This window comes from Palaemon carinicauda, chromosome 25 (genome assembly GCF_036898095.1).
Source record: "Palaemon carinicauda isolate YSFRI2023 chromosome 25, ASM3689809v2, whole genome shotgun sequence".
Lineage (NCBI taxonomy): Eukaryota > Metazoa > Arthropoda > Malacostraca > Decapoda > Palaemonidae > Palaemon > Palaemon carinicauda.
Genome location: NC_090749.1, coordinates 90,458,725 through 90,478,865, shown reverse-complemented (window position 1 = coordinate 90,478,865; position 20,141 = coordinate 90,458,725). Strand labels below are relative to the sequence as shown.

The 20,141-nt window shown below is 45.5% G+C and overlaps 1 long non-coding RNA gene across 3 annotated transcripts in view; it reads right to left on the bottom strand.

Moving 5' to 3' along the window:
• Positions 1-10,468: 10,468 nt before the first annotated feature.
• The window catches only part of LOC137618696 (uncharacterized), a 408,492-nt gene continuing 398,819 nt past the window's right edge, over positions 10,469-20,141 (bottom strand). For all 3 annotated transcript variants that reach the window (XR_011039799.1, XR_011039798.1, XR_011039797.1), the window contains one exon: positions 10,469-12,540. This is a non-coding gene — a long non-coding RNA (uncharacterized lncRNA). The remainder of the gene's footprint in view (positions 12,541-20,141) is intronic.

Genomic DNA, 20,141 nt, shown 5'->3' with positions numbered 1-20,141 from the left:
CTTAGGAAGCAGAACGGTGACATAGTCGTCCGAAGGAGCCTGAGAGGTGGAAGGCTGTGCCGGGGCAACAGGAGATGGGGGAAGAAGCAGCCGGAAAATGGGCGAACCAGTCTGCTGTTGCCTGAACTGGGTGGAAGTATATGGACGGAGCTTCTTCCTACCCCGGGCTTGGTAATTTGCAGGGTCAGATTTACGTTTAGGAGTCAAACCCCAACGGGCTTTAAGGCTCTGGTTGACTCTAGTGGCCTCCGCCAAGACTTCCTCTACAAGGTCCTCAGGGAAGAGGTTTGAACCCCAACAGGAGGACCGGATCAGCTTATTAGGTTCATGCCTAATAGTCACCTCTGCCAGGACATGTTTGCGACACTTGCGTTTAGCAGTAGCGAAGTCATACAGGTCGTAGTATAATGACTGCAACGTAGCCTTGTTGAGAGATTTAAAAATACTCTCAGTATCGTAAGTCAAGGCTATCGACTCCGTGGAAATAGCCAGGTTCAGAGTACGGCCAACGCGTAGGCGAGAATCATACTCCTGTTTAATGAGGGATTCCGGGAGACGGGGAAGCCTCTCACTAAACATTACCGAAGCACAGTCTGCTGCTAGCTTTCCAGAGGTAAATGTGGTATGGACGTTGTCCCAACACTCAATGCCTGAAGGAAGAAGGAGGGAGATTGGATCCACCTCTCGGATGGGAGGCAAGGGCTTCTCCTCCAGAGCATATTGGAAGGCAAGCTCTGCTACCTTATTGACACATGGAGTCACGGTGTTTTTGTCCACTAGGAACATTGTAAAAGAGCTCTTATAAGGCGTCAACATAGTGTTGGTGCAGCCGATGTCATTCAGGAATCTGGCCCACACAGATTGGGCCTGCTCTTTTGGGAAGATGACTGTCTCCTTGGGGACCTTGTCTAACCGAACCAAAGCTTCCTCGGTAAGCCTGGCATAACCATGAAATGGAAATGCCAGACCAGGAGGAAAGAATTCAAAGTCCTCTAGGGGACGAGTGCAAAGACCCTCCAAAGTTAACATTCCGTCTGAGAACGGGGAATGAAGAGCCATACGCCAAGGGTTGTTTTTGGCAAACTGCGGGAGCTTAGAGGCATCCGGGATGAGAGAGCTTTGGACCCGCTCCGGAGCACCTTGCTCTAATGCCCCAAGTCTCTGACCGATGTTAGAGAACATCGTGTCCATCTTAGACTGTATCTCTGATACAAACTTAGCCTGCATCTCCGACACGATGCGAAGCATGGCTGATTCGGAAAGGCCCGGGCTAGCAGCAGGTGTGGCGGAATGAACTCCCGGGTCGCGAGACTTAGAGGAGGAGCCAGAAGCCTTAGATGACAGGTTTGTATTCTGTTTAGAACCATGAGAAGCCTTATGAGGCTTATGAACTTTAGGTAAGGTTCTAGACTTATTCTTGGGGGGAACCGGGTGTGATCGTTGGGACGAATCACGGTCCCCAGAAAAACCAAGGAAGGAAGAGCGATCAGAAGAAGAAGAAAGAGAGGGGCTGAGGATAGGAATCTCAGCGCCAGAAACACCTGCCTCACTTACCACCCTACCTGTATCTGGATCATCCAATAACATGGGTTCCACGTCAAGGTTCATGGAGGCAACATTGTCTTCTAGATCTCCGGGGGCGTCCGACGGATCCTGCTCTGGATCAATAAACCCCGCTATGGTGGCATCAATGTGGGCAATGATGGGAGCTGCAACATGCCTAGCCACAGCGGCTGAAGACTTGGCGTTGGGGTAAATCAGGGAACAGTAGTCCTCGGAGAGGACGTACGGCCGCTTGGACTTCACGTTCCGGGCAAAACCACCAACCCACACTTTCAGTGTGGCCCGAGCCGCAAACTTTTGCTCCGGGGATGCCTGAAATAATAGTGGGAATTATAAAAGGGCAGACTCCCAGTGGTCCTTCAAGACCATAGATATCTTACTAAATAGTGTATGTATGCCAAAAAAGGTAAGATAAATAAGAAGGCAACATAGCCAACGGGACTCACCGAGTCAGATCCAAGGGTGGTAACGAGGTCAAAACAGACCACACAGTTATCCGGGTGCCATACCACGACGTCCTCCAGCTGCACACCGCAGAGGGCGTGAGACCGACAGACGGTATGGCCGCAGGGCTGATGTAGAACAGCTGCACAGGCTGTCGTCTGACAATGCACCATCTATAAAAAGAATAGTATATGAGAAACTGTAATTCTCTTAAGTAGGGGCGGGTCCAGAGGACCCGGCCTAAACATAAGTCTAGCTTAAGACTAAAGTAAATAGTATATGAGAAACTGTAATTCTCTTAAATAGGGGCGGGTCCGGAGGACCCGGCCTAAACCTAAGTCTAGCTTAAGACTAAAGTAAATAGTATATGAGAAACTGTAATTCTCTTAAGTAGGGGCGAACATAAGTCTAGCTTAAGACTAAAGTAAATAGTATATGAGAAACTGTAATTCTCTTAAGTAGGGGCGGGTCCGGAGGACCCGGGCCTAACATAAGCCTAACACAAGATTAGGGCTTAACTGTAATATTCTTAAGTAGGGGCGGGTCCGGAGGACCCGGCCTAAACATAAGTCTAGCTTAAGACTAAAGTAAATAGTATATGAGAAACTGTAATTCTCTTAAGTAGGGGCGGGTCCGGAGGACCCGACCTAAACATAAGTCTAGCTTAAGACTAAAGTAAATAGTATATGAGAAACTGTAATTCTCTTAAGTAGGGGCGGGTCCGGAGGACCCGGGCCTAACATAAGCCTAACACAAGATTAGGGCTTAACTGTAATATTCTTAAGTAGGGGCGGGTCCGGAGGACCCGGCCTAAACAAAAGTCTAGCTTGAGACTAAAGTATAGCCATCCATTCCGGTCGAGCCGGGAGTATAAAAAAGGATGCAACAACAAAAATTTAAGACACAGGGTGTCTGATTTCCCGGGGCGAGGCTAAGCCCCGGGCAGGGAAATAAAAGTATCCAAAACCAATTCGTATAGGAACTCCGGGGTAGTGATCTGTCATATAATCATCATAGGATCTGTTATAAATTAAATAGGGGGGCGGAACTGTAGATAAGAACCGCCAACGGAACCCAGAGGGTTTCATATAACATAAACCAGTGTGATAAGTGAATATAAAATAGGGTGCACCGGGATCCAACTCTGTTGACCGGTGGCCAACCAGACTAGACAGAGCCGAACCCGCCGGGACACCCGGAGGACAAAGTCCATAAACACTGAACTACCCCCTCTACAAGGAGGGAAGGCAACGGTCCCCTAATGGAGAGGGGGAGAGAAGCCTAGCCACCCACCTAGCGAGAGGGGGAGCATGGGGGAGAATCACGTGATACGGAGCAGCTGGGCTACCAACTGACGATCCCCAACCAGACAGATCAAACGGAGTAATAGCACAATATTCATTATAATAGTAATAGCGTTGATAATATAAAATAAACACATAAAAATTTTTGGGCAAGGCATGCAACATAATAATTAAATCACAAAAGACACACCTGATGGCTTAAAAAATAACATTGCCGCCTAGCACGTAGGTCGGCAGCCATAACGATACGTAAATGATATCGGCCCAAAATTTGAACCACGAGGGTTCTAAATGCTAAATAATGAATATCCATAATAACAAATAAAATTTAATAATAAAAATAATACATATAGTGAAACTAAAAGCTCTCAAAACAGGAGTACCAACTGTAAATGGAATCAAGCAAGATCGGTATGAACGAAGAGAATACACTCCTATAATTCAAATATTAGACGATCTAGGTTGCTCAAAACACAGCAAAACACAGCTTGGTACTTAACTTAGACGGTGTCTCCAGGGAAACCGACGAAGAAGCCATAATCCAAAGAAAATAAGCGAAAAAACGAGAGCACAACAAAAAAGCGGGTTACACACAAGACGTGCTAAAAGGAGTTGGGTTCTGAGCGGAGGCATTGTTAGTAGTACCGAGTGAGGTTGAACGGCTCTCCTCTATTGGGGTTTCTGTCGTGGATGAATCTAAATAGTGCGGGACCTCTGGATTATACGCCCAATTTTATACCGACACCAATAGGTGAGCGAGCTAGTTAACCTAGCACTCCTTTACATTTTTTCTCTGGTATATTTAGCAGTAAATTACCTAAGAATAAGTGCTAAATGGAGCTTATTCACTGGGCGGCACAGGTTCGAGCCCAGAAATATAATTTTTAAATATTAAACTTAGCCGGTGAATATATAAATAGCTGATTCACACCCATGGTGGTGGGTAGAGACCAGTATAATAACAATAAAGGCGTATATGCTTAAGAGTTTTTTGACAAATATTTCATAAAAACAAACTTAAGTATAGGTACCTGGTAAGGAAGCTGACTCTGATGATTACTCTGCCTCATTAGTCCGCTTTCCTCACGAAGCCCAGCCATCCTCTCAGGATGCTGAAAGACTCCCAGGAGCTGCTTTATCCAGGGCGAACACCCCTATAACAGGACCTCATCAATACCCTTAATCTGGGCGCTCTCAAGAAACAACATTTTGACCACCCGCCAAATCAAAAAGATTGCGAAAGACTTTAGTCTTCCGTACAACCCAAAACCAGATTAAAAATTTCAAGAGCAGATTAAAAGGATATTGGGATTAAGGGAATGTAGTGGTAGAACCCTCACCCACTACTGCACTCACTGCAACGAATGGACCCAGTGTGTAGCAGTCCTCATAAAGAGTCTGGACGTCTTTCAAGTAAAATGAAGCGAACACCGACTTGCTCCTCCAAAAGGTCGCGTCCATAATACTTTGAAGGGATCTATTTTGCTTAAAAGCCACCGAAGTCGCTATCGCTCTAACTTTGTGAGACTTGACCTTAAGCAAACCACGATCCTTCTCACTTAAATGAGAATGTGCCTCCCGTATTAAAAGTCTAATAAAGTAAGATAACGCATTCTTAGACATGGGCAAAGAGGGCTTTTTAACGGAGCACCATGAAACCTCTGAACAACCTCGTATCGGTTTAGTTCTAGATAAGTAAAACTTAAGAGCTCTAACGGGGCACAGCACTCTTTCAACTTCATTACCTACGATCTCAGAAAGACTAGGTATCTCAAAAGATTTAGACCAAGGACGAGACGGAAGTTCATTCTTGGCCAGAAAACCAAGTTGAAGAGAACATATTGCTTTATTCGTAGAGAAGCTGATGTTCTTACTAAAAGCATGGATCTCACTGACCCTTTTAGCCGAAGCCAAACTCACCAAAAATAGTGTCTTGAGGGTAAGATCCTTCAGGGAGGCTGAATTTAAAGGCTCAAACCTGTCTGACATTAGGAACTGTAGGACCACGTCCAAGTTCCAAGCAGGAGTTGAAATATGACGCTCCTTAGAGGTCTCGAAAGACTTAAAAAGGTCTTGGAGATCTTTGTTATTCGAAAGATCCAAGCCTCTATGTCTGAAAACAGAAGCTAACATGCTTCTGTAGCCTTTAATGGTGGATGCAGAGAGAGAGAGCGACCGTTTCTCAGATATAGCAGAAAATCCGCAATCTGCGCTACAGAGGTACTGGAGGAGGAAATAAAGGAGGACTTGCACCAATCTCTAAATACCTCCCACTTCGACTGGTAGATCTTGATGGTAGAGGCTCTTCTAGCCCTCGCGATCGCTCTAGCTGCCTCCTATGAAAATCCTCGAGCTCTTGAGAGTCTTTCGATAGTCTGAAGGCAGTCAGACGAAGCGTGGGGAGGCTTTGATGAAATCTCTTTACATGAGGCTGTCGCAAGAGATCCATCCACAAAGGCAGACTCCTTGGAACGTCTACCAGCCATAGAAGTACCTCTGTGAACCACTCTCTCGCGGGCCAGAGGGGAGCAACCAACGTCAACCTGGTCCCTTCGTGAGAGGCGAACTTCTGCAACACCTTGTTGAGGATCTTGAAAGGTGGAAAGGCGTAAACGTCCAGGTGAGACCAGTCCAACAGAAAGGCATCTATGTGGGCCGCCTCTGGATCTGGGACTGGAGAGCAATGAGTCGGGAGCCTTTTTGTCAGCGAGGTCGCAAAAAGATCGATGGTGGGTTAACCCCAAGTCATCCAAAGACTCTTGCACACATCCTTGTGGAGCGTCCACTCTGTAGGGATCACCTGACCTCTTCGACTGAGACAGTCCGCCAAGACGTTCAACTTCCCTTGGACGAACCTCGTCAAAAACGAGATGTTTCGATCTTTTGACCAAATGAGGAGGTCCCTTGCGATGATGAACAGAGCGTGGGAGTGAGTGCCTCCTTGCTTCGAGATGTAAGCCAAGGCCGTGGTATTGTACGCATTCACTTCTACCACCTTGTTTCGAAGCAGACTCTCGAAACTCCTCAGTGCTAAACGGACTGTCAACAGCTCCTTGCAGTTGATGTGAAGGCTCCTCTGGTCTGCGGCCCAAAGACCCGAGCATTCCAGACTGTCCAGAGTCGCCCCCCAACCCAAATCCGATGCGTCTGTAAATAACACATGGTTTGGGTTCTTGACTGCCAGAGACAGACCTTCCCGAAGTCTTATATTGCTGTCCCACCAGGCCAGGCAAGTCTTGACTGGATCGGAGATCGGAATTGAGAGCGCCTCCAAAGTTTTCTCCTTGTCCCAATGGGAGTCTAGGTGGAACTGGAGAGGGCGTAGGTGAAGTCTGCCTAGAGAGATAAACTGTTCCAGGGATGAAAGCATTCCTAGGAGGCTCATCCAGCTTCTCACAGAGCAACGGTTTTTCTCTAGCACGAGACAGACTTTGAGCAAAGCCTGCTCGATCCTGTCGGCAGACGGAAAAGCCCGAAAAGCTAGACTCTGTATCTCCATCCCCAAATAGAGAATCGTCTGGGAGGGAGTCAGCTGTGACTTCTCCATGTTCACCAAGAGGCCCAACTCTGCAAGATCCAAAGTCCACTGTAGGTCCTGCAGACAGCGATGACGGGACGACGCTCTGAGTAACCAGTCGTCCAAGTACAGGGAGGCTCTGATCCCCAACAAATGTAGGAACTTTGCTACATTTCTCATGAGCCTCGTAAAAACAAGAGGAGCAGGGCTGAGGCCGAAGCACAGTGCTCGGAACTGATACACCACATTCCTGTATACAAACCTCAGATAAGGTTGACAGTCTGTATGTATCGGAATGTGGAAGTACGCATCCTGCAAGTCGAGAGAGACCATCCAGTCCCCTCTCTGACTGCTGCCAAAACGGATTTGGTGGTCTCCATCGTAAACTTTGTTTTTACAACAAATACGTTGAGAGCACTGACATCCAGCACTGGCCTCCAACCTCCTGTGTTCTTTGGAACCAGGAAGAGACGGTTGTAAAAACCTGGGGATTGAAGGTCCGAGACTTTCACCACCGCCCCCTTCTCTAACAACAGACACACCTGAAGATGAAATGCCTGTCTCTTCGACTCCTCTCGATACCTGGGAGAGAGGTCTATCGGATCTTTTACTAGAGGAGGTCTTCGTACAAAAGGGATTTTGTAACCCTCCTTCAGTAACAAAACAGACTCCCGGTCTGCACCCCTCTTCTCCCAGGCTTGCCAGAAGTTGGTCAATCTGGCACCTACTGCTGTCTGAGGACGTGGGCAGTCAGACTCTGCCACAGGAGGATTTAGATCCTCTCTTCTTGCCTCGCTTACTATCGGCACGAGAGCCTCCCTTACTGGGAGCTCTGCCACGAAAAGGCGGGATAAACCTTGTCGCTGGAGTTTCAAATTTAGGTCTGTTGACATAAGAGGACGAAGGTACAGCCTTACGAGCAGACGTGGCCATCAAATCATGAGTGTCCTTCTGCACAAGAGACGCTGCGATATCTCTAATAAGCTGCTGCGGGAACAGGGCAGAAGACAATGGCGCAAAGAGAAGCTCTGACCTTTGACAAGGAGTGACACCTGCAGACAGAAAAGAACAAAGAGTCTCCCTCTTCTTAAGAACCCCTGTTGTGAAAGTAGCAGCAAGTTCATTAGAGCCATCTCTAATAGCCTTGTCCATGCACGACATAATCTGCACAGAGACATCATGGTCTTCTGACGAGACCTTCCTACTCAAGGCTCCCAGAGACCAATCCAAAAAATTGAAAACCTCAAAGGCACGATAAATTCCTTTGAGGAGATGATCAAGATCTGAAGAGGACCAGCAAACTTTCGAGCGTCTCATGGCCAGACGACGAGGAGAGACTACGAGGCTTGAGAAGTCTCTCTGGGCAGAGGCAGGCACCCCCAAGCCGAGAACTTCTCCCGTGTCACACCAGACGCTCGCACGAGAAGCCAATTTGAAAGGGGGAAAAGCAAAAGCGGACTTCCCCAAATTCCTCCTGGTTATTAACCAGTCGCCCAACAAACGCAAAGCTCTCTTAGAAGAGCAAGAGAGCACTAACTTCGTGAACGACGGAGTCGAAGAAGCTAGGCCCAGCGTGAACTCAGATGGAGGCGAACGAGGAGCAGCAGACACAAAATGATCAGGATACAGGTCCTTAAAAACAAGCATGATCTTCTTAAAATCAAGAGAGGGCTGAGCAACCCTAGGCTCCTCTCCGTCCGAAATAGTCCCCAAAGGAACATCAGGTGGAAGGGGATCAACGACTTCCTCATCCGAAGGAACCTCATCCGACAACGGCAGAGTCTCGCGATACGGAGAGACATGCCGAGGAGGCAAGGCTTGACAGGCCATGTCAACATGCGACGGAGCCGCAGCAACAGCTGAGGTAACGACGTCACGCCGAGGCTGCAAAGACTGAAAGTCTTGAGCAACAACAGGCTGTGTCGACTGCCGTTCGACATCACGTCGGGACTGCATTGACTGCAGGGTTTGAGTATGAACAACAACACCCGACTGAGGTGACTGACGTTCGACGTCACGTCGGGGCAAAGGAGTCGGCCGACGAACGTCACTTCGAGACTGCGGCGACAGCTGCTGAACGTCACCTTGAGTCTGCGGCAAAAGGGGTTCGACGTCACGTGACTGACGTGAATGGCGAGGAACACGATCAAAATCGCGTCTAACAGCACCGATAACGTTAGCGCTAACGTCATAATGACGAGAAAAAACTCGCTTAGGCGGTTGAAGGCCAGAGTCACGCTTGTCGGACTGGCGAACCGCAAGCAAAGGATCTTTACGAACCTGTTCATGCTCTTAAACTTCCATTAAAGATGAAAGTTTCGACTGCATGTCCTGTAGGACACTCCACTTCGGGTCAACGGGAGTCGGAACGGGCCGTGACGTCGGCAATGTCTGTGCATGCAAATCATCGCACCGAACGAGACCCTCGGACTCCGTGTCACGCTTTCGCTTAACAGGCGAACAGCCATCCGATGACTGAAAACGGTCAGAGCTGCCCCAATGGCTACAGCCAGGACGCTGGACCTGTCCTGAAGGGACTGATTTGCGTTTTAAGGGTCTAGAAACTTTACGCCAAGGTTTCTTATGCGGCAAATCGTCGTAAGACGAGGAGAACTTAGTCTCCCCCGTCTTATGGTAAGGACGTTCTTGATGAGAAACGTCTGATACCTTAAAGGGAACGTCTGTACGTCGGTTTACACCTCTCGCTCCCTTAAGTCCTACGACATTCCTTCTCCCTGGTGCAGGGGAGCCTGAAAGAGGTCTCGGACTAGGGGAGCGACAAGCACGAACAGACGTACCCTCGGTCGCAACACTAAACACATTTTGCGCACTTTCCACTTTACCACTTTGACTTTCCACTTTACCACTTTGACTCTTTAACAGCTTAACATCGGACATAAGCTGGTTCCTGTCCGAGGCTAAGGTTTCAACCTTCTCACCCAACGCTTGAATAGCTAAAAACATATCGCGCATTGAAGGTTCATGAGTGCCAATAGGGGGTTCAGAAACTACCACTACAGGGGAAGGATTAGGTTCAGGGGCATGGGAGGAAAATTCTAAAGATCTAGACGAGCTTCTCCTCACCCTATCTCTTTCGAGTTTCCGAGTATATTTTTCATACTCTAACCACTCGAACTCCGATAAAACCACACACTCCTCACACCGATCTCCTAATTGGCAGGATTTACCCCGGCAATTAGCACAAACAGTATGAGGGTTGATAGAAGCTTTCGGAAGACGTTTGTTACAATCTTTCGCACATTTGCAATAAACAGGAGAAGGGTCAGCCATTATGAAAAACCAGAGAAAATCCAAAGGAAAGCCAAGTTCATCAACAAAAAACAAAAAAGGGTTTCAAGAGTTTTATTGAAGGAACAAACCAACACAGTGAAAGCCATTAAAACCAAAACAAAGTACTTCACCAATTCGGTAGAAAACTCGAGGTCTAGAGCGAGCGGAACCAATGTTGTCGGTGACACCGACAGAGAAGAACTGGTTTGGTTGAGAAGTATATGCGGTATCTGGCCGATAGTCGGCGCTGGTGGGCACACCCGCAACCTTCATGGCGATCGCTCGCGAGTTTTTGGAATCGGTCGGGCCGTCGGAGACGTCAGCTATTTATATATATATTCACCGGCTAAGTTTAATATTTAAAAATAGAGGGTTGGGCATGAATGTAAAGAGAGTTCTGTGAGAAAGTGATTGTACCAACTGTGATGTAAGGATCGGAGTTGTGGAGAAGGAAAGTGACGGAGAGACAAATTGAATGTGTTTGAGATAAAGTATCTAAGGAGTATGGCTGGTGTATCTCGAGTAGATAGGGTTAGGAACGAAGTAGTGAGGGTGAGAACGGGTGTAAGAAATGAGTTAGCAGCTAGAGTGGATATGAATGTGTTGAGGTGGTTTGGCTATGTTGAGAGAATGGAAAATGGCTGTCTGCTAAAGAAGGTGATGAATGCAAGAGTTGATGGGAGAAGTACAAGAGGAAGGCCAAGGTTTGGGTGGATGGATGGAGTGAAGGAAGCTCTGGGTGATAGGAAGATAGATGTGAGAGAGGCAAGAGAGTGTGCTAGAAATAGGAATGAATGGCGAGCGATTGTGAAACAGTTCCGGTAGGCCCTGCTGCTTCCTCCGGTGCCTTGGATGACCGCGGAGGTAGCAGCAGTAGGGGAATCAGCATTATGAAGCTTCATCTGTGGTGGATAATGTGGGAGGGTGGGCTGTGCCACCCTAGCAGTACCAGCCAAACTCGGTTGAGTCCCTTGTCAGGCTGGGATGAACATAGAGAGGAGACGTCCCATTTTTTTTTTTTCATTTGTTTGATGTCGGCTGCCCCCAAAAATTGGGGGAAGTGCCTTGGTATACAGTATGTGATGTGATTCAGTAGTGTATTATTTTTTGTGGATAACTAATTGACATTCTTTGCAGATATTAACAAATGCTGTACCAAATTCTCTGAGAATTGAAATAACAACAACTCAAGTTGAACAATAATAAGCCTAAGTGGAACAACATAAGAGTAGGGAGATCTGCCAGGAAATAATTAATGTGAACCGGATATTTCACACAAACATTAACACATTTGGACGGGTCATGCAGTAGTGCCCTTGCACTTGGGGAAAATGGTCTAGTCCTTCAAGAGTCCTATATAGGAAATGTTCTTTACTAAAAGAAAGATATTAATTTCCTAATATGGAGTTGTCTTTTCCTGACTTTTGAAAGAGCGATAATCAGTACCTGTGTGTGCTATTTTTATGTAGTGTCAATGACAGAATATCTCTGAAGATTCCTTAGCAAGTGATGGAAAATTTCACAAAGCTTAAAGAAAAGATTTAAGATGGAAGATGTGACCAGACAGAACGTAACTCAAGTCCAATAGAAAAGGCTTTCCTTTTCCTAACTTCTAGCACATACTATTAGTCAATGTTCAACTAACCGTCTGACTTCTTTGACAAAGACAAGCTTCAATTTTCAACCAACCTCAACACCTGACAGACAACTGGCCATGCAATTCATCTGGTGTTAGAAAACAGTCAAAAGGATTCACTTTCAAAAAGGATCTTCAATAATAGGATAGTAACCTACAATAGCTTTTCACAGACATATATGCAATGTATACCTTCGTGTTTAGAATCTTTATTTACTGTATTAAGAACCAGTTATGACTTGACTCTTCAAAACCCCAACCATACTACATTGATCGACTGCACACACAATAATGACACAAGAACCTGAAAAGTCTTCATTGAGACATAATGCTAGATAAACTTGATAAAAACTGAATGGTATTTTGGGGCAAAACTAAATAAATATGCTTATTGAACTCTTGTATATACTGTAATATTGTCTTACTATCCTTTTTTCCTATGGGAAACTACAGTCTTTATCAACAATGTCTGTATTAGCACAGGGAAACTTATGTATACAGTAGACTTGCCCAACTGAACCCTTTTCAGAGTGAATCTCCTCCAACCTTCTCTGCAGTCTAATAGCACATATATCTTCAGGGTTTAATCCTGTTTACTAAAGGGAGTTTTTGCTATTTCATCTATAATCCTCATCTACGATTCCTTGACCCTAATATAATCTCTCTCAACTAACAAGTTCTGTAGGTGAAGTAGCTCTAAGGTGAGTTTCTTCCTGTTGAGGTGCTCAGAAACCTTCCACATGAGGATGGGGAATAATGTGGCTCTTTGAACTCAAGTTTTTTACCTGAAAGATACAAGAAGATCATTATACAAATATATTACCAAGTTATTGTACCTCACAACAATGTAAAATTGCTTGTGATATTGAAGAGTTTACACAAAAACACTCCAAGATTATTATCATCATCACCATCATTATTATTATTACTAGCTGAGCTACAACCCTAGTTGGAAAAGCAGGATGCTATAAGACCAAGGGTTCCAACAGGGAAAAATAACCCACTGAAAAGAAAACAAGGAAAGAAATAAACTAAAAAGAGAAGTAATTAACAATAAAATAAAACGCTTTAAGAACAGTAATAATGTTAAAATAGATCTGTCATATTATATAAACTATAAAAAGACACTTCTGTCTGTTCAACAAAAATCATTCGCTGCAAGTTTAAACTTTTACTTTAGACATAAGTCTTCTCAAAACCACAAAATCATATTTAAAGGCTGATGAGATTTTCCTAGACTGAAAAATGTTATTTTTATTAATAAAATAAATTTTTGAATATACTTACCCGGTGATCATATAAGCTGCAACTCTGTTGCTCGACAGAAAAACCTACGGTCAAAATACGCCAGCGATCGCTATGCAGGTGGGGGTGTACATCAACAGCGCCATCTGTCGAGCAGGTACTTAGTACTCCAAGTAAACAAAGAACCAATTTTCTCCTCGGTCCACTGGGTCTCTATTGGGGAGGAAGGGAGGGTCCTTTAATATATGATCACCGGGTAAGTATATTCAAAAATTTATTTTATTAATAAAAATAACATTTTTCAATATTAAACTTAGCCGGTGATCATATAAGCTGATTCACACCCAGGGGGGTGGGTAGAGACTAGCATTACATGTTTACATTATTATGAGCTAAGTATTTTGTATTTCATTTTAGCAGTTATTCAAAATAACAAACATAAAATAAATAAGTACCTGGTAAGGAAGTCGACTTGAACAATTACTCTGCCTTTTTAAGTACGTCTTCCTTACGGAGCCTCGCAATCCTCTTAGGATGCTGAGCGACCCCTAGGATCTGAAGTATCAAGGGTTGCAACCCATACAACAGGACCTCATCAAAACCTCTAATCTAGGCGCTTCTCAAGAAATGACTTTGACCACCCGCCAAATCAAGTAGGATGCGAAAGGCTTCTTAGCCTTCCGGACAACCCAAAAACAATAATAAAACATTTCAAGAGAAAGATTAAAAAGGTTATGGAATTAGGGAATTGTAGTGGTTGAGCCCTCACCCACTACTGCACTCGTTGCTACGAATGGTCCCAGAGTGTAGCAGTTCTCGTAAAGAGACTGGACATTCTTAAGATAAAAAGACGCGAACACTGATTTGCTTTTCCAATAGGTTGCGTCGATTATACTTTGCAGAGATCTATTTTGTTTAAAGGCCATGGAAGTTGCGACAGCTCTAACTTCGTGTGTCCTTACCTTCATCAAAGCTTGGTCTTCCTCATTCAGATGGGAATGAGCTTCTCGTATTAACAGTCTGATAAATTAGGATAAAGCATTCTTTGACATAGGCAAAGATGGATTCTTAACTGAACACCATAAAGCTTCAGACGGGCCTCGTAAAGGTTTTTAAATAGAACTTAAGAGCTCTTACAGGACATAAGACTCTTTCTAGTTCATTTCCAACCATACGATAAGTTTGGAATATCGAACGATATTGGTCAAGGCCGAGAAGGCAGCTCGTGTTTGGCTAGAAAACCAAGTTGTAGAACATGTAGCCGTTTCGGATGAGAATCCGATGTTCTTGCTGAAGGCATGAATCTCACTGACACTTTTAGCTGTGGCTAAGCATACCAGGAAAAGTGTCTTTAAGGTGAGATCTTTCAGGGAGGCTGATTGTAGCGGTTCGAACCTGTCTGACATAAGGAATCTTAGTACCACGTCTAAATTCCAACCAGGTGTAACCAAACGACGCTCCTTCGTGGTCTCAAAAGACTTAAGGAGGTCCTGTAGATCTTTATTGTTGGAAAGATCTAAGCCTCTGTGACGGAAGACTGATGCCAACATGCTTCTGTAACCCTTGATAGTGGGAGCTGAAAGAGATTGTTCTTTCCTCAGATATAAGAGAAAGTCAGCTATTTGAGTTACAGAGGTACTGGTCGAGGATACGGATACTGACTTGTACCAGTTTCGGAAGATTTCCCACTTCGATTGGTAGACTCTAAGGGTGGATGTTCTCCTTGCTCTAGCAATCGCTCTGGCTGCCTCCTTCGAAAAGCCTCTAGCTCCGAGAGTCTTTCGATAGTCTGAAGGCAATCAGACGAAGAGCGTGGAGGCCTTGGTGTACCTTCTTTACGCGTGGCTGACGTAGAAGGTCCACCCTTAGGGGAAGTGTTCTGGGAACGTCTACTAGCCATCGAAGTACCTCGGTGAACCATTCTCTCGCGGGCCAGAGGGAAGCAACTAGCGTCAACCTTGTCCCTTCGTGAGAGGCGAACTTCTGCAGTACCTTGTTGACAATCTTGAACGGAGGGAATGCATATAGATCTAGATGTGACCAATCTAGTAGAAAGGCATCTATATGAACTGCTGCTGGGTCCGGGATTGGTGAGCAAAATATTGGGAGCCTCTTGGTCATCGAGGTTGCGAAGAGATCTATGGTTGGCTGACCCCAGGTGGCCCAAAGTCTCTTGCATACATCCTTGTGGAGGGTCCATTCTGTTGGAATAATTTGTCCCTTCCGACTGAGACAATCTGCCATGACATTCAAGTTGCCTTGGATGAACCTCGTTACTAGTGATATGTCTAGACCTTTTGACCAGGTGAGGAGGTCCCTTGCGATCTCGTACAATGTCAGAGAGTAGGTCCCTCCTTGCTTGGAGATGTACGCCAAAGCCGTGGTGTTGTCCGAGTTCACCTCCACCACTTTGCCTTGAAGGAGAGACCTGAAGCTTTTCCAGGTCAGACGTACTGCCAGTAGCTCCTTGCAGTTGAAATGCATTGTCCTTTGACTAGAGTTCCATAATCCCGAGCATTCCCTACCGTCTAATGTCGCACCCCAGCCTACGTCCGATGCGTCCGAGAAGAGAACGTGGTTGGGAGTCTGAACAGTCAGGGGAAGACCCTCTCTAAGGTTGATATAGTCCTTTCACCAAGTCAGACAAGACTTTATCTTTCCGGAAACCGGGATCGAGACCGCTTCTAGCGTCTTGTCCTTTTTCCAGTGAAAAGCTAGATGGTATAGAAGAGGACAGAGGTGTAGTCTTCCTAGTGACACAAATTGATCCACGGATGACAGTGTCCCTACCAGACTCATCCACAGCCTGACTGGGCAGCGTTCCTTCTTCAGCATCTTCTGGATGGATAGCAGGGCTGGGGGCTGATCGTCTTGTTCAGCAACGTCCTCATCAGAGGGTTCCTCATCCGAAACTGATGAGGAAACGGCAACGGAGTGGGCAACGTCTGACTCGCTGAATCTGGTCGCACTGGTGATGCGTGACGGAGCCGGACGCAATATCATGGCACTGCTGCACAGTCTGTGAACTGTCAACAACCATGGGTGCGCGAGGAAGTACAGCGTCAACCCGAAACTGTCTAGACTGTCTGGGTTGTGCAGTCAACACCCTACCGGGTTGCTGAGGTTGACGCACTGCGTCACAACAAGTCACCTCTGCTGGTTGTTGAACGTCCTGAACGTCAACAACCACCTCCGAGCGTCGCTTAACGTCAACGTGCGACTGGCAACCCACACTGGGTCGCATCGGTGGAGGAACCACCTCAACTGGCAGACGCGAGAAGGTTACCTCAGCGTCAACAGGGCGCACAACCGACCGGTTGGAAGGTTGTTGGCCAGGAGGAACCACCTCAACTGGCAGACGCGAGAAGGTTACCTCAGCGTCAACAGGGCGCACAACCGACCGGTTGGAAGGTTGTTGGCCAGAAGGAGGAACCACCTCAACTGGCAGACGCAAGTAGGTTACCTCAGCGTCAACAGGGCGCACAACCGACCGGTTGAAAGGTTGTTGGCCAGAAGGTTCTTCTCCACATTTAAGTCCTCTATCAAGGACGCAAGCTTGGACTGCATGGCTTGCAGCAAAGCCCATTTAGGGTCTACGGGAGCAGGTGTGGCAACAGATGGGGTTAGCGACTGAGGCGGAACCGTTTACCATCTCTGAAAGACTTGTTATGTGTGACATAATAGTACAGCAAAACTTCAAAGGCTTGACAAAAACTGAGAAGTTGTCCTGTAAACAACTTGGAGCGTCTCCTGGCTAGGCGCCAGGGCGAGTCTACCAGAAATGAGAAGTCTATCTGGGCAGAGGCATTAACTCCCAAGCCGAGAACTTCTCTCGTGTCCTATCAGACTCTCGCTCAATAAGCCAGTTAAAAGAAGGGAAATCAAAGGCTGTATCCCTAAAACTCCTCCTGGTGCAAAAACCAGTCGCCTAGCCAACGTAACGCTCTCTAGGAGAGCGAGAGAGCACTAGCTTAAAAACAATGGCTTCGAAGTAGCTAGGCCTAGTGTAAGTTCTGACGTTTAGGCGAATGAGGAGCAGCAGTTACAAGATCCGGACGAAGACCCTTAAAAAATCATCATGATTTAATTAAAGTCCATAGGAGGCTAAGCAGCTTAAGGCTCCTCTCCAAATGACAGAGTCCTCAAGGGAATATCAGTAGGAGGGAGAACAGCACTTTCTCATCTACAGGAACCTTGTCCGATAAAGGCTAGGTTATCTCAGTGAGTCTCTCACTGGTGCATTAGTAGCAGACCAGAAGGCAACGTCATGTAACTACTTGACAGTCTGTGAACTGTCAACAACTGAACTGTCAACCACAACAGGTGCGTGAGGACATAAAGTGCTCACTCGAGACTGCTTTGACTGTCTATACTGAGCAGTCAAAACAACTCTAGAATGCGGAGGTTGACGCACCGCGTCAAAACAAAACAACTTAGACTGTTGTTGTACCTCGCGAACGTCAACGGAAGGTTCCGTGCGTTACTGAACGTCAACATGCGGCTGGCAGGGTACACTGGAACGCATGGGTGGCGGGACTCTCTCAGCTGGAGTGCGGCAGAAGGTCGCCTCAGCGTCCACAGGACGCACAACCGTGTTGGTTGTAGGCTAGAGGTTGGTGCAGTGTCAACCTTCTCCGCACGAAAGTCCCGCATCAATGACGTTAACTGAGACTGCATGGTCTGCAGCAAAGACCACTTAGGGTCTACAGGAGCAGGTGCGGCAACAGACGGTGTGACTGCCTGATGCGGTACCGCTTTGCCTCTCTTAGGAGGTGAGCAGTCGTCGGAAGACTGCAGCGAGTCCGAACTGACCCAGTGGCTACAACTGGGCCGTTAGACTTGCGCGGAAGGGACCGACTTGCGCTTAATAAGCTGCGAGACCTTGGTCCATGGTTTCTTACGAGAAACCTCTTCCGCAGACGAGAAATAAATGGGCTCTCTCGTCTTTGTGTGGGTGGGGCGATCTTGGGTAGATACGCCCGAAACCACGGAGGGAAACGTCTGTTCGTTGATCAAGGCCTGACGAACCCATAAGTCGTTCGACATTACTTCTCCCCTGGGCTTGGGAGCTTGCAAGAGGTCCCGGACTAGGTGAACGACAGGCACGAACAGACGAACCCTCGGACGCAACACTGTAACACTTTGCGCATATCACTTTATCACTTCGATTTTCTGTTTTGCACTTATTTCACTGAAATCGAAACTTTTACTGATTTCTACCTGAAACACGCAATTCTACCCTTCATTAAAAGGTAGTAATTGCGAAATAAGTCGTATAATGCAGCTCATTAATACTAGCAAAAACAGAAAACATAAATAAAGATAAAAAAATTCAGTGGCTGGGAAAGAGACTAAACACTAGTTTAAATAAACTACGTTTACAATCTCTCACCGCACATAGCCTGGGGACAAGAATAAAACCCTAGAAACGTTTTACCTTCTTCCCCGTACAGCGACTAGGGAGGAGAGTAACGCGAGAACAACGTTACCCGCTTGAACGGAACGTTTTCTCTCCTCTCTCTCCCTCCGTCTCTATCTCTCTCTCTCTTTCTCTCTTGATTTCGCACCTAAGAGAAGAGCCCAATTATATATCGTCCAAAAAACATGTAATTTGACTAAAGGAAAAAACTGAAAGGTTTTCCAAATAAAAAGTTCCTTTAATTTAGAATTTAAAACATTTAAGCTAAGAAAGAATGAACGAAACGTCAGAATCGATTTACTCTTACTGCAAAGTGAAACCGTGATACTCTCTCTCTCTATCGTAACGATAGAGCGCATGTTGAACGTCCTGAACGTCAACAACTGCGTAGTCTAAAAAAAACTAAACGTTAGTTCATCTTTGAAAACAGTACGAAGACTATCAAAGAAATTCTTTCATAAAACATTAAATTTAAAAAGTTTTAAATTCTTTAAAGGCTAAATACGATATAACGGGCTCAACGTTGATTAACTTCGGTTCCAAGTTAGGACCGCCTACTATCAGGAAAGGTCGCATATAAACAAAACATAAAAATTTCTTTTTATATGTTTATAATAAATGGAAAGTTAATCGAAGAGGCCTAATAAAGGCGGAGAGATATAAAATATATAGATCTATAACGTGTTAAGCAAAATTACTAAAAACCTACACACACTTCCGTCTAAGGGAAGGGTCGGCCATTTAAAAGTGAAAGAGAGTCCATACTCTCTTTGTCACCATAATTAATTCTATCCAAAACGAGTTCAAGTTTTGAGATGAAGATAAAACACCTGCATAGCGAAAGCTCAAAACTAGAATAGTGTACTTCACCAAATAGTTGTGAAAACAAATCCAGTTAGTAACAGCGTATTAGTAGGTCTTGCCGGTAGCCCGACAGAGAGAAAACTGGTTCTTTGTTTACTTGGAGTACTAAGTACCTGCTCGACAGATGGCGCTGTTGATGTACACCCCCACCTGCATAGCGATCGCTGGCGTATTTTGACCGTAGGTTTTTCTGTCGAGCAACAGAGTTGCAGCTTATATGATCACCGGCTAAGTTTAATATTGAAAATTGGTTAACAAAGCAACATGAAGTGAGAGAAGGTGAACATCTTGGAGAGAAGACAACAAAGGATGAGGTTCAAAGGCACAAGATAACATTCTACTGCCAACTGCATTTAGTGGCTTCTACAAATCACTGGACTAAGATCATTTCTTGTAGTTCCCCCTTAGAGGATAAAACACTTCTAGACTCTTAATACTAATCTGACAGTAATCAAAATACTTCATAAATATAACCGAGACAAAGTAAGCAGACATTATAAAGATACTCACTCTAGATTTAAGAATATCTTTTAGATCTAGATTTGATGGACATTTTAAGCCACATAAAACAAACATGTTGACTGGAAAGCCACTGAATAATTATTAGACAACCATATGAGAGAGAGAGAGAGAGAGAGAGAGAGAGAGAGAGAGAGAGAGAGAGAGAGAGAGAGAGAGAGAGAGAGAGAGAATTTTGCAATATACAAAGCCATTAAAATTACAGTACTGTACAGTAATATCAAGTAAAAAGTTCAATGGAGTAAAAATCTACAATAATATTGCTAAAATAATGACTGCATCTCATTGGGTAATTAAAATCACCCTATACAGTCAAATTTTACCATTCACAAGGACCTG